The sequence below is a fragment of the Pleurodeles waltl genome, chromosome 8 (genome assembly GCF_031143425.1).
Source record: "Pleurodeles waltl isolate 20211129_DDA chromosome 8, aPleWal1.hap1.20221129, whole genome shotgun sequence".
Taxonomy (NCBI): Eukaryota; Metazoa; Chordata; class Amphibia; order Caudata; family Salamandridae; genus Pleurodeles; species Pleurodeles waltl.
Window position 1 is genome coordinate 861794459 of NC_090447.1, and position 14874 is coordinate 861809332.

Here is a 14874-nt window from a genome sequence, read left to right on the forward strand (position 1 = left end):
ATTGTATCACATATGGCTGGGGACAAACTGGCACAACATGCATATCGCACACATTCACAACTGTCATTGTGGTGCCATCATACATTGTAAAATGAATGCAGTCACCACAATGTTGGTACAACAGGAAGGAGCTCTTCAGCATCATCAAGGAACTCACCAACCCCAAGTCCTGCTCTGCCGACCCCCCCACTCGCAATACCTCTGCGACTCCCTCGTCACCTTTTTTCACTGCAAGGTCAGAGACATCCATGGCAGCTTTGCACCGCCATCCCCCACCACCACCACTGCCAAGGCTGACCCCAATGCACCCATCCACACCAACATCCTGAGTGCCTGGACCCCCACCAACGACAAGTAAACCACCAAGGCCATGAGCATCATCTACTCCGGTTTTCCTGCTGACCCCTGCCCTCACCACGTCTTCAATAAAGCCAGCCAAATCATCGCTCCCCAGCTCCGGACCATCATCAACAGCTCCTCTGAGACCGCCATCTTCCCGGAGAGCTGGAAACACGCTGACCTCAACGCCCTGCTCAAAAAGCCCAAAGCCGATCCAGAGGACCTCAAAAACTACCGGCCCATCTCCCTACTCCCCTTCCCTGCAAAGGTCATCAAGAAGATAGTCAACAACCAACTATCTCGCTTCTTGGAGGACAATAGCCTACTCGACATCTCCCAGTCTGGCTTCCGCAAGAACCACAGCACCGAGACCGCCCTTATTGCTTGCACCGACGACATAAGGAGCAGACTCAACAAAGGTAAAACCATTGCCCTCATCCTCCTTGACCTTTCCGCAGCCTTCAACACCGTCTGTCACCACACCCTTCTCACACACCTCCACGATGCCGGAACCCACCACAGAGCACTGGATTGGCTCACATCCTTCCTCTCTGGCAGAACCCAAAGAGTCCGCCTTCCCTGTTCCTGTCAAAAGCCACCAAGACCATCTGCGGAGTCCCCCAGGGATCCTCATTCAGCCCCACTCTCTTCAATGTCTACATGACACCGCTCGCCAACATCATCCGATCCCACGGCCTTAACATCGTCTCCTACGTGGACGACACCCAGCTCATCCTCTCTCTCACGAAGGACCCTGCAACCGCCAAGACCAACCTCCACACCGGACTTCATGCCATCGCCAACTGGATGGAGGCAAGCCGCCTCAAACTGAAATCGGAGAAGACCGAGATCATCATCTTAGGCTCCAACAGATCAGCATGGTGCGACTCCTGGTGGCCTGCTTCTCTGGGATCTGCCCCAACGCCCACCACCCATGCACGCAACCTCGGCTTCATACTGGACTCATCGCTCTCTATGACCCAGCAAGTCAACACCATCACATCCTCATGCTTTAACCCCCTTCCCATACTTTGCAAGACCTTCAGATGGATTCCTGTTAAAACCAGAAGAACGGTCACCCATGCCCTCGTTAGCAGCAGACTGGACTACGGCAACATTCTCTACACAGGAACAATGGCAAAGTTCCAGAGGAAACTTCAGCACATCCAGAACGCCTCAGCACGACTCATCCTCAATCTCCCTCTCCAAGAACACATCTCAGCCCACCTCAGAGACCTCCACAGGCTGCCCGTCAATAAAAGGATCATCTTCAAACTCCTGATCCACGCGCACAAGGCTCTCCATGACACCGGACCTGCCTACCTCAATGAGCGCCTCAACTTCCACATCCTGACATGCCAGCTCCGCTCCGCCAACCTCGCCCTTGCGACCGTCCCCCACATCCAACGGACCACAACCGGTGGCAGATCCTTCTCCCACCTTGCCGCCAAAATCTGGAACTCCCTCCCCGTCAACCTGCGTCTGACCCAGGTCCTCCTGACCTTCAGGAAGTGCCTCAAGACGTGGCTCTTCGACAGTAGCACCCCCTATTCCCCCCAGCGCCTTAAGACCCTTCCGGGTGAGTAGCACGCTCAACAAATTACTGATTACTGATTGAGTGACTCACACTGGACAACAATGTCCATGGTTGTGCATTGCAAGGGAACCTGTACTGGTAGGTTTGAGCTATCTGTTGTGCATTGGAGTCGTTACGTGTGTGTGGATTGGCTGGTTGAGGTGGAGGGTGCTGGAGTGGGTGATGTGGTTGTGTCAGTATGTGTGGCACTTGCATGTGAGACCGATATTGTTATGTATGTTTTGTTGCTGTGTGACAAATTCAAGTGAATTTTGTTGTGTGGCAGATGTTGTGATCTGTGTAGTTGTGCTTGTGTGTGAATTTGTGTAGCAGAGTGTGTAGTTGTGTTGGTTATTGTGGTTGTAGTTGTGTGTGGGTGAAGTGGCAATGGTGTGTGTAGGTTGTGTCATGGATGTATGTCAATGTGTGTTTTCAGCATGTACGGGTTGTGTTGTTTGTGAATTGTAGATGATGTGTATGTGGTATGTATGTGGTGTGTTGTGTAGTGTGTAGTGCAGGAGGACTCATATGCCCAAGGAATAGTGTGTGTGTGTCACTTACCTCTGTTCCATAGCCACTGCCATTGTACAGAGTTCATTGGGTCCTACCGCTGTCTCCCTCTGTGAGCAATATGTCGCCAGTCCACCACTTGCAGAGCTATAACATCTGAATATGGTGGGTAGCACACCTTCAACTTGATGGTCTTCTTGGTTCCACCTCAGATGTGGCTTGGCAGTAACACTGCCAAGATCTAAATCAGGCCCCATGTAATTTCCTCCAAGCATTGGCTCACCTATAATCCAAATTCTACAATATGTGGATGATCTAGTTATTCTGGATCAAGCAGCAACTGACCTGCAGCAATTGCTAGACCAGCTGGACCAATCAATCAAAGTCATAATTTAGTGGCAAATGCAAACAAAATGAAAGTAATTGTTTTTGGAGAACTCAAAGAGAAAACAAGGAAAGTCTGGAAACTGGGCTTATCCAGAATAGCATATATTAAAACATGTAGGCCCATATTTATACTTTTTGACGCTAAACTGAGCTAACGCAGTTTAGCGTCAAAAGATTTTGCGCCGTCTAACGCCATTCTGAAGCGCCATGCGGGCGCCGTATTTATGGAATGGCGTTAGACGGCGCAATCAGACCGGCGCTGCCTGGTGTGCGTGGAAAAAAACCACGTAGACCAGGCAGCTCCGGCGTTGTGAAAAAATGACGTTAGGGCGTCTTAAAATGGCGCAAGTCAGGTTGACGCTAAAAAATCGTCTTAACCCGATTTGCGCCATTTTTTCGACGCCCAGACGCCATTTCATGACTCCTGTCTTAGTAAAGACAGGAGTCATGCCCCCTTGCCCAATGGCCATGCCCAGGGGACTTGTGTCATAGTGGCATGTAGGGGGGCACAAATAAGGCCCCCCTATGCCACAAAAAAAATAAAAATATAAAAAAAATTATACTTACCTGAACTTACCTGTACTTCACTGGGATGGGTCCCTCCATCCTTGGGTGTCCTCCTGGGGTGGGCAGGGGTGGCAGGGGGGGTCCCTGGGGGCAGGGGAGGGCACCTGTGGGCTCATTCTGAGCCCACAGGTCCCTTAACGCCTACCCTGACCCAGGCGTTAAATTCAGGCGCAAATGCGGGTTTTTTTGACCCGCCACCTCCCGGGCGTGATTTTTGCCCGGGAGTATAAATACCGTCATTTTTTTAGACGGGAACGCCTTCCTTGCATCTCATTAACGCAAGGAAGGCGTTCACGCTAAAAAATGACGCTCTTTCTTCATACTTTGGCGCTAGACGCGTCTAACGCCAAAGTATAAATATGGCGTTAGTTTTGCGCCGAATTTGCGTCGAAAAAAACTACGCTAATTCGGCGCAAACGGAGTATAAATACGGGCCGTAATCTTTGTGTCCGGTTAGCTGACTCTGGTGACAAGAGTATCCACTTAAGATCAATGGAAACCAAAGCACAAAAGTCAATATTTGCACTTTGCAAATTAAACACTATACTACATAGTCTATCTGCAGAAGCAATAATAAGAGTAATCAAGGCCAAATTGATTCCAACAATTCTGTATAGCCTTCAAGCTTTTTCCATCCAAAATGAACTTATTGCTAGACAGGTTACAAACAGTCACCTACAAAAAGATTTTCCAGATACCTCTTTACATCAGACGTGCTCAGAGACTCCTGGAATATGGTTGGCAAAGCAAGAAATGGCATGCAATCCCAGTTCCTCAAGTACTATCGTCAGATACTCCATGTCAAAGCAGGATTATTGAAAGCAGTACTGCAGGACATTTTTAATGCCCCAGTTAATAACTGGATCAGATAGCGGCACTCAGCATGTGATGATCTAGCTCTTGATCTAGTGACAATAAAATCCAGTAGCTTGTTGTAATTAGCATTTAAGCATTTACTGAGAAAAGTGGTTATGACAAAATCTAGGGAAGTTAATAAACACATTTTGCAACAACAGGATCAAGTTAACTCCATTCTTCCCTCCTACCAAACGACATGTTTGCAACATTCTTTGGCAGTTTCACTATGCAGGTAATGCAAGAGAAATATTTTGGTTGCCAGATTTATGGCCCTCCCTCAATGGAGGCACAGGTCAAAAACAACTTCAAAGTGTAGAATCTACAATTACAACAACACGTCTTTTACCCATCTACTCTTCTGCTGCCTATCACTTTGTCGTGCCTCTTCAGATAGCATGGTATTGGCCTGTTACTGGAGATTTTTAAAAATAATTTTAAGCTCATTTAAGAAAGGGCATTAAATGCATTGCCTTAAATATTATTAGGCCACCTGACAGATTTAAGGATGTTATGATCTTGATGTGGAACACCTGTCTACTGTTCATGTTTTAAATCATATTAGAATTCCCGACTGATGTATAGCTGCCCAAATCTTAAGGTGGATGGCAAATTTCTCTCAGAGCCTCTTGCTAGCCTATGAAAAGTGTTTTATTTGGTTTTATGATGATGGTTAGGATTTGTATTGTTGATGATTTGTTTTAATCAAACAATAAATTACATGACTGAATGACTGCACCAAGCTGCTTCACAAGATTCAGCCACCAAGATATTCCAACTGAAGATTTTACTCAGTCCTCACTTTGATGGTCTCCTGGGGTAGCTAAGAAGCTGGGAAAGTGTAAGTTGTAGTACTAGGCAGACAGATGCTGCAGTCAGACATGGGACATGGAGAAGACACACCAATAGGCAGACACTGACCTTTTGTGCTTGGAGTTGTTGAGTCCTGCATTGACGTCAAGAGTGTACAGAGAAGCTGACTGCTGTGACAACAGTGATCGGGAGGCTTTGGGAGACAGTACTTCAGAAGAATCACTCTCCTCTGGCTTGAACCAAAGAACAAAAATGGTGCCATCCTCATCGATGAACACCCACAGATAAATCTGAGTGTTTCTGAAGATGCAGAGGACCATAATGTGCAGAATCTGGTGTGTGTAGCCTGCCTGGTGGAGAAGGCAGGCCACAAAAACCAACATAAAAGCATTACTTAAAGGGGTCTCACTTCACAGCAGTGTGGACTCTTTGATTGATTGCGGGTTGCAGAGGACAACAGTGTCCAGCATCCTGTGTGTGTAACCCACCAGGTGGAGAAGGCAGGATAGTGACACCAATGCTAAAGTGCTGCTTGAATAACTCTGGCTTCCCACAGTTCTGGACCCCTTGATTGGTTGCAGAGGTGCAGAGGACTAAATTCACCAGAACCCTGAGTGTGCAGCATGCTAGGTAATGAATATTGGGCACTAACAGAAGCTCTAAAGTGCTAGTTAAAGAGTTTTCACTTCCCACAGTGCAGGACTCCTTGATTGGTTTCAGGAGCCCAGAGGATCTCAGCATCTAGAATCTTGTGTGTGTAGCCCGACAGGTGGAGAAGGTAGGTACTAACACCAATGCTAAAATGCTACTTAAAGCTCTCTTACTTTGCTAGATGCACCCAGGCCTTACCCAGGACATGACCAGGCCACCATCGGGGCCCATCTGTGTCCATCCGCTCCTGAACGAAACTGGACTGGTACACAATTTGAATCAGAGGTGGAATGGGCAAATAGAAGTTGTGAGCTCCGGGTAGTCCTACTTCATTCAAAGACACTCAAAGTAAGTAATTGATTATGTTATTTTTGTCCACACCAGGTGCTGTGCTTAGTAGTTACATTTCTACAATTTTTTATCTAACACTGACCCTTCTGTAGATTGGTTGTCAACCAGAACATAGCTAAGGGCCTCTCCCAAGGGGAGAATTGTTTGATGGTTAGGGACAATGTTCACTAGGTAGACCTAGTGACACAATATGAATCTATTAATGGCTGCTAAATAATAATAATATTATTAATAATCAGATTTATAGAGCTCTCAGCTGTCCAACCAGTGGTCTCCGTTCTAGGTCACTATGAACTGATCCAGTTCTTCATTGGAAGGCCTCAAACGTGTAGATTCTGCTGTGTTGGAACATTTGGTTTCATCTTACACACACAACTCTGCAACTCTGATAAATTTAATTTGACAACATGTAACAGGTTTGAGACCCTGGGTTATGTAGATAACAATGATTGACAGACTTCCTGAGTGGGAGATTCTCAATCCGCTTGTTCCTTCATTCCTTGCACTCCCTCTGTTCCATCTGGCTTGAACCTTAACTGGCTGAATATCTGATTTTAGAATCCTGATGTTTTTTTTTCCAGCAAGTCTTCAGGTAAGGTACGGTATGACCTGATGGTTAATAATGTCAAGTACACACTAAAAGGGTCGTGGAAATATAGTAATGTGTTCTGGTCTTCATTTACAAATATGTCAACCCATAATGAATGTATACAACAGTACTGTGAAACAGAATTAAATGTAGCACATTGAATAAAGACTGTGTGCTACCAGCGCCGAAATGTTGATGAATGTTTGGTCAATGAGAAGCGTTTTTTTGTATTTCCAAATAGATCTTACTACACTGAAATGCAGCATTGCCGACATGCGTAAGCTGTTCAATCATTTTGTAAGATAGTAGAGGCACAGTTAGAGATACAGAAGCATGGTCAAAAGTGCACTGAACGGCTGTGACAAAGGTTTTGCCGTTCTGTTGACATGCTGACCTTCTACCTAGAAGGTGTGAAAATGCACAATTAGTCTACTGGTGGAAAGAGTGCACTGGAGGGATGATGATACCAAGAGACTTGTCCAGACCATATCAGCAATGAAGTAACAGCTGATAGCTAATGCCACCAACAAGAATGAACTGAAAGTGATAGAGAGCAAGGGTGACTCCAGTTTAAGCATCAGTCTGGGCTTCACACAAGAAGGCAGATTGGAAAGGTGCATGTCCTGCAGTAGGGCCCCATGTGAGAAGAATAGTTCGGAGCGGAGAGTTGATTTCCTGTACCACCCATCATTGAAGTGTTAAAACCTGTTTCTGTTTCCTGTTATTTAACTAATGCGTTTTAAGTGTACACTTTGCAAATCTCACTGTAAAGTTTGGGTCAAGGATGACCTACTGTTCTTGTATTTTTCCACATGCGATTTAACAGGAAACTATTAGCAAACATAAGTGCATTTCTTATTGTAGTACATATGCTGCCCATTTAAGGAATAATTGTTGATGACATCAAGTGTGCAAGTCCTACATTCTGCATCTTTCGTCACATCCAGTGCAGGTGGGAGGAAAAGTGGCTATTATCAAAATCAGAATCATCCATTTTAAGTGGTAGATCATTTTGGATGCAACTTTGTACATCATTGCCTCTGTGGAGATTATTTTTGAGCATGTCTTTAGATCCTTGCGGCCCCTCAATTTACAGCCTGCTGGATCTTGCTTTCAAAATTCCACCACTGACCTTGCTTTATTGTATGCTGTTTATAATGCACATTTTCTCTGTGACAGTGAATTCATGTAGGTTTGTGTTTTCCAGCGGCTTATGGCAAGGGAACTGTTACCTGCATGTGGTATACAGAAGTTCGATGCTGTGGAATGCATAACTGCTGTATGTTTGTGATTTCACCGAGATGTTGATTCATCTAATTCTCGTTGTGACTTAAAAGCATAGGGCTCACCTAATTGTTTCTCATCTTGCTTCTCTGTTTTATAAATGCATTTTGTAATGCATGATAATTTGTTCAGTGAATCATTGTTTATTTTCAACTTGTGATTTTCAGTAGCTAGGCTTTTTCTAAAAAAAAACTGAGCTTTTCCTGTGCTTTTTATATTCGGTGTGCTATTTTTGCATTCAGAATTCAGTCTGTAACTAAAATGTATTCCACTCACTCTTAAAGCACTTTAAAAACTAGACTGAGAAGAATTTTAACTAATCATGGAAACAAACAGAGCGAGGACAGATCCTTATAAAACACTAATTCACAGCAGGGAGATGTTGAAAGAAAGTGCATTTTGGGCACAACTGGAAATAGTTGGTGAGAATATTTTGGACCCGATTGACAATGATCTTGCTGTGACGCCCTCTTGTAATTCTCCTGAATGCTAGGTATGAGACAGCTATACTTCTGACTTACTCCTGAAATCCAGGAGTACTACCAGCGTATGTCCCTCTTACACAGACACCAATCTTTATGAATCGAATTCAACATATATATTATGGAGAGAAAGGTCGGTTATGCGAGAGACTGCCAGATGTATTTGAAAACGGCAAAACTGATTTTGTCACAAACACTGGATTTGAACATGTAGTTATTGAGGATACTAAAAAGCTTCTCAAACCAGGATACTGATGCGTAGTTGGGGCAGGTAAGAGCCTAAGGCCCATATTTATACTTGCTTTGCGCTGAATTAGTGTAATTTTTCTTATGCTAATTCAGTGCAAATTTAACTCCATATTTATATTTAGATGCTAGACTTGTCCAGCGCCAAAATATTGGAGTTAAAGTCATTTTTTGGATATGTGAAAACACCTTGGGGCATATTTATACTCCGTTTGCGCCGAATTTGCGTCGTTTTTTTTGACGCAAATTCGGCGCAAAACTAACGCCATATTTATACTTTGGCGTTAGACGCGTCTAGCGCCAAAGTATGAGGAATGAGCGTCATTTTTTTGCGTGAACGCCTTCCTTGCGTTAATGAGATACAAGGTAGGCGTTCCCGTCTAAATAAATGACTGCGACGCAAATGCGTCGTATTTATACTCCCGGGCAAAAATCACGCCCGGGAGTGGGCGGGGCAAAAAACCCTGCATTTGCGCCTCTTTTTAACGCCTGGGTCAGGGCAGGCGTTAAGGGACCTGTGGGCTCAAAATGAGCCCAAAGCTGCCCTCCCATGCCCCCAGGGACCCCCCCTGCCACCCTTGCCCACCCCAGGAGGACACCCAAGGATGGAGGGACCCATCCCAGGGACATTCAGGTAAGTTCAGGTAAGTATAATTTTTTTTTTTTTTTTTTTTTTTTGGCATAGGGGGGCCTGATTTGTGCCCCCCTACATGCCACAATGCCCAATGACCATGCCCAGGGGACATAAGTCCCCTGGGCATGGACACTGGGCAAGGGGGCATGACTCCTGTCTTTACTAAGACAGGAGTCATGTAAATGGCGTCTGGGCGTCGTTAAAAATGGCGCAAATCGGGTGGAGGCGATTTTTTTGCCTCTACCTGACTTGCCCCATTTTAAGACGCCCTAACGCCATTTTCCCCAACGCCGGCGCTGCCTGGTGTACGTGGTTTTTTTCCACGCACACCAGGCAGCGCCGGTCTGCTAGCGCCGGCTAACGCCATTCAATAAATACGGCGCCCGCATGGCGCTTCAGAATGGCGTTAGCCGGCGCTAATCTTTTTGGCGCAAAACTGCGATAGCGCAGTTTTGCGTCAAAAAGTATAAATATGGCCCCTTGTGTCAATGAGATGCAAGGTAAGTGTTCCCGTCCCAAAAAATGACTCTAAGGCCCTAGGGCCTTATTTATCCTCCTGTGCAAAAATGGTGCACGGGAGGGAGGCAGGCCTAAATAATTGCACTAAGCCGGCTTAGCGCTATTATTTAATGCCTGGGTCAGGGAAGGCTTTAGAGGACCTGTGGACCCATTTCTATGGTCAAACACCAATGAAAAGAGCCCACAGGGGCCCACCCCCAGGAACACCCCCCACCCACACCACAATGACACCAGAGAATGGGGGAAACTCCAAGTAAGTAGGGTAAGTAGAGGTAAATATTTTAATTATTTTTTTAAAGTGCCATTGGGGGCCCTGAAATGGGCCCCCCTACATGGTACTAGGTGAAATGGCCATGCCCAGGGGACCCTTGTCCCCTGTGCTGGCCATTGGGGTGGAGAGCATGACTCCTGTATTTTATAAGACAGCAGTCATATGGTATGGATGGTTTTGAGTCAAGAAATGACACGAGGCTGGTTTGAGGTATTTTTTTTTGCCTCTAACCAGCCTAACATAATTTTTCGGTGCAAAACTCCCTTCCCCCATACTGCCACCCCCACACGGCTAATGTAATTTTATCACACATTAGCCCACCCTTTGTGCAGGCCTGCAGGATTCCATAAATTTGGCGTCCAGCTGGCACTTTAGAATGACGCAAGCTGGCGCTATACTTTTTGACTCAAAATAAAGGGACGCAGGACAAACAATGTAATTTTTTATGCGTGCCACTGGCGGGTTCTGCATCACACTACTGACCACGCCTAGCGGGCACACCTCCATTTATTTCCTAGCCCACGTGGTCATGGGGCATAAAATACACAGTGGCCATGGGGCATGCTACAACTCCCCTTGCTCCTTGATCCAGGTGGTAGCTTCGGCGCACCAAATGTGTCAAGGGGCACAAAGCTACATTCCTCCCCAAATTGGAGCAAAATAAAACATAAACCAACTGGGAGCAAAGCCACCCATGGCTAGGGGAATCTCCAACAGTTCTCAATCAGTGTACCTTGGCTCTCACTCTACTCAGGATACACAGTCTTGCAGTTAAACAGGTGGCAAGGGTTTTCAGCATAAGCAGTACATAGTACAGGAGCCACGGTCCCTTTTAATGGGTGAGGCAATCCTTCGCTTGCTCCTTTGCTGTGTCAGGGTTGGGGTGATTGCTATACTAGGCAGAGTAGCGGGGGCAGAGGATGAACTGAGGTTTACAGTGGAGTGCTCAAATTCATCTGCTGAGGAGTCACCTCTGGATGTGGACTTGATAGGAGACATCTGGGGAAGTAGCACTTGCACACGGATATGTTCTGGGCAATCGCCTCTGTCCCTCATTGGGCAACTACCAAGGTGCCTTGATGCTGTACGAAGGTCCATGGATGGGGGTCAAAGGGAGCCTAAACTTGCTCACCGAGTGTCTGTGTTTTGTTAGTACATGTCTCCCACTTGGAGATCTGATGTTTTGGCCTTATGGTTCTGACTGGCTTGGTCATTTGTTTTTCTACGTCTCCTGTAGGTTTGCTCATCATCAGTTGGGCAAGGTCTCCAGTCCTAGTTGTGTGGAATGGAGTCTTGTACTACTCGTCCCATAGAGAGGTGTCCTGGCGAGTGCCCGGTAGTGGCTTGGGGTGTCAGGCGGTAGTTTTGGAGGAACAAGTAGATGGCAAGTTCAGGAGATTGGTGGCAGGTGGTGGCAATTTAGATTACATTATTAAGAGTTCTTATGAACCACTCCACTTTGCTATTTGCTTGGTGTCAGTGGGGGCTTATCTTTTTGTGTACTATTCCCATTGAGGCAAGGTAGGATGCGATCTCCTGTCCCTGAATTGGAAGCCCATTGTCTGTCCTCAGCTTTTTTATGAAGCCATTGGTAGTAATAATTTTCTCTATCCTGGGTATTACTTTGCTGGCATTTGGGGCGAAAGGACTTGTACGTCCGGATACTTTGAGTAGTCGTCAGTTAGTACTAGTGTGTGCCTGCCATCCGGGAGTCTTCCAAAATCGAGGCATGCCACTTCCCATGGCAGTTTCAGCCCTTGTTCAGTGTTTACCATGACAGGAGTGCTGGGATTGCCTGCTGCCTGGCACCACTCACATCTGACGAGAGGTTAAACTTTTTCGTCCATCCTAGGGAACCTCACTTTGGCTCATAGTCTGTTCTTTGTTTTCACTGTTCCATGGTCACTGGCATGGGCCAGCTGAACGGCTTGGTCTGTTAGACTTGAAGGGATAACGAGATGATGTCCTCTGAGGAGACATCCCCATCGGTCAGCCGTGAGTTCTTTGCAGAAATGGTGTAGGCTTTCCATGTTGCGTCTAGCGATCGGGTTGAATTGGGACCACTGCCACTTGAGAACATGCCGTTGGTTGTTCCGGATCGCAGTTAATGTCTTCTTGATGCATTTGTCTTGCAGAGTGGCTTGGTAAATCATTTCTTGGGAGATGGGAAGAGGTTGAAACCGTTATGCCACACACTTCAGGTACTCCTTAGTCTCTTGTGCTTTATTTTCTTCTCCAACAGGGGCTGCTCTTCGGTGTTGTGAGAGTTAATCTGCCAGGTTGTTTGACCCCGGGCAGTACTCAACTTGGCAGTTATATTCCTGGAGTTGGAGCATCCTCTTCTGGATTTGAGGAGGTGGTTTTTGTGCAGTCCTGTGAAAACGGGGGATCTGGGGCTTATGATCCATCAGGGCTGTAAATGGGTATCCATACATGTAGTGGTGGAAATGTTTGCAATATGATTGCAATGGCCTCTTTTTCTATTCCAGTCTTCATGGCTTTTCCATTGAAGTAGTATGGCTCCTAGCCCTCTCGGAACTGTGTCTACTGTTATGGTGGTGTCTTTGAAGGGGTCAAAGTACCTCAGATTTGTGCCGGCTGACAGCGCATCCTTGGTGGCTTGGAAGGCAGTATCTTGTTCGGGCCCCATTTCCAAAGTATTGCTGCTTTCTTGAAGTCTCTCAGATGCTGAGTTTTTTTAGGTTCTTGAAAATCCTGCTGCAGTAGTTGACCATCCCCAGCAAGCTGCAGACTTCTGTCACAGTTGTTGGAGGAGGTGCTTCCTTCATGTCCTGGACTTTAGCTGGATCAGGAGCAATGCTTTCGGCTGACGTAACCAAAAAAGTGGAGCTTCCTTTTGAAGAATTCACAGTTACTGTGATAGAGGGTCAGGCCGGATTCTTGGATTTGTTGCAGGACTTTCCAAAGGTGAGTATGATGATCTGGCAGAGTGTGGGCATATGCGAGAATGTCATCACTGACATTTACAATACTAGGGAGGTTGGTAAATAGTTTGTGTATCACATTCTGCAACACTTCAGTGACGCTGAAGATGCTGAAATTTAGCCAGTGGTATCAACAGAGTCCTATATGCATCAAAAACATTGTTATATATCTGGGCACCTCTGCTAGGACCAGTTGATGGTACCCTGTTCTCAATTCCTGCTTTGAGAACCAACATGCTATACTCAGTTCGCTGGTTAGGTTGTTGATGGTGGGACTGAGGTGTCTTTCTCTATTAATGGCGGCGTTGGGTAACCTCATGTTGACGCAGATCCTCACTTCGCCGGGCTGCTTGGGATTCCTGGCAACCACAATTGGAGACACCCACGGTGTGGGCCCAGTCACTCTCTCAATGATGCCAGCTGTTTGGAGGCGGTTGAGTAGCTTTTGAACCTGGGCCTTAAATGGAAGGTGATCCAGCAATGGTGTAAAGCAACGGGTTGGACCATTTCGTCAATGTATAATTTGATCTCTTTTCCTTTCATGCAGCAAATGTCATAAAACCTGCCCGGGGACTCCGTTAGCATTTCGGTTATGGGCTCTTCGTAGACTCTGAACGTGAATGTAACTATGCCCAGAGCTTCAGAGGCTCTGCACCCAACAGTCTGCCATGTCTATCCTCAGCAGCATATATTGTTGTTCAATGGAGTGGGGTCCATATGCGAGCATCATCTTGAATTTCCCCTTTATGGCAAGTGGTGTGAATTATCCATATGCAAATACTTTAACAGTTGTGGGGGTCAGATTTGGGGTTGGCTTCATGCTTTCATACATGTTTGACGACATAATGTTTATTGAGGCCCTTCTGTCTACTGCTGCTGGGGTCAGGTTGCCTCCTATTTGTATGCAGTATCTGGGTAGTTGTTTCACCATGCGGGAGACTCTGCCAATGGTGAAGATAGAGTGAATGGAGTGCTTTTCGTCATTGCCATCAATGTTACTGCTTCAGCGGTGGTCTTCAAAGATAGTGTTCGGCACTGAGCTTGGGGTACGTCCTTTTGTCGATCGGCAGAACTTCAGAAAGTGGTCCATCTTTCCACAACCTGTGCATTTCTTTCCTCTTACTGGGCACTCTTCAGGGCGGTGAGTGAGTCTTCCACAGGTTCTGGGTGTGGCATTATTCCTTCTGGGCTTGGTTGTGCTGGATGTTGATGTGACTGCATTCACTGGCTCTATTTTCACCTGGGCACTACAGGTAGGGGATTCCCCAGCGCGTCTTCGGGGCAGCCAGCCACGCCTTCCTTTGCCGTCTTGCAGCAGGCTGCCTGGGCGAGCGGGCATCTCCGATCACAAAGGACACAGACACACAAGCGTGGCTGCAGGTGTGGTTCTTGCTGTTGGCAGGACTCCGGATCTGTCCCTTGTCACCAATGTTGCGTCATTGGGGCAGGTAAGAACCTGAGTGCATTAGCTTGTAGCGCTGTAGATTAAGGGATGCGGGACAAACAATGTCATTTTTGGTTTTTGCAACTGGCAGATTCTGCATCACTCTACTGACCACACCTAGTGAGCACACCCCCATTTATTTCCTGGCCCACGTGGTCATGGGGCACAAAGTATATGGCTACGGTGGGTGCGGGGGCATGCTTCAACTACCCTTACCCTTCAATCTTTCTGCACTCCAGTTGTGTTACTGAGAGCAGTGCTACAGGTATTATATATAACCAGAGGAACTGAAAAAGATTAAGGGGGTCATTACAACCCTGGCGGATGGCGGAGAACCGGCGGTAAGACTGCCAACAGGCTGGCGGTCTTACCTTGGTGTATTATGACCATGGCGGTCACCGCTGAGTCTCC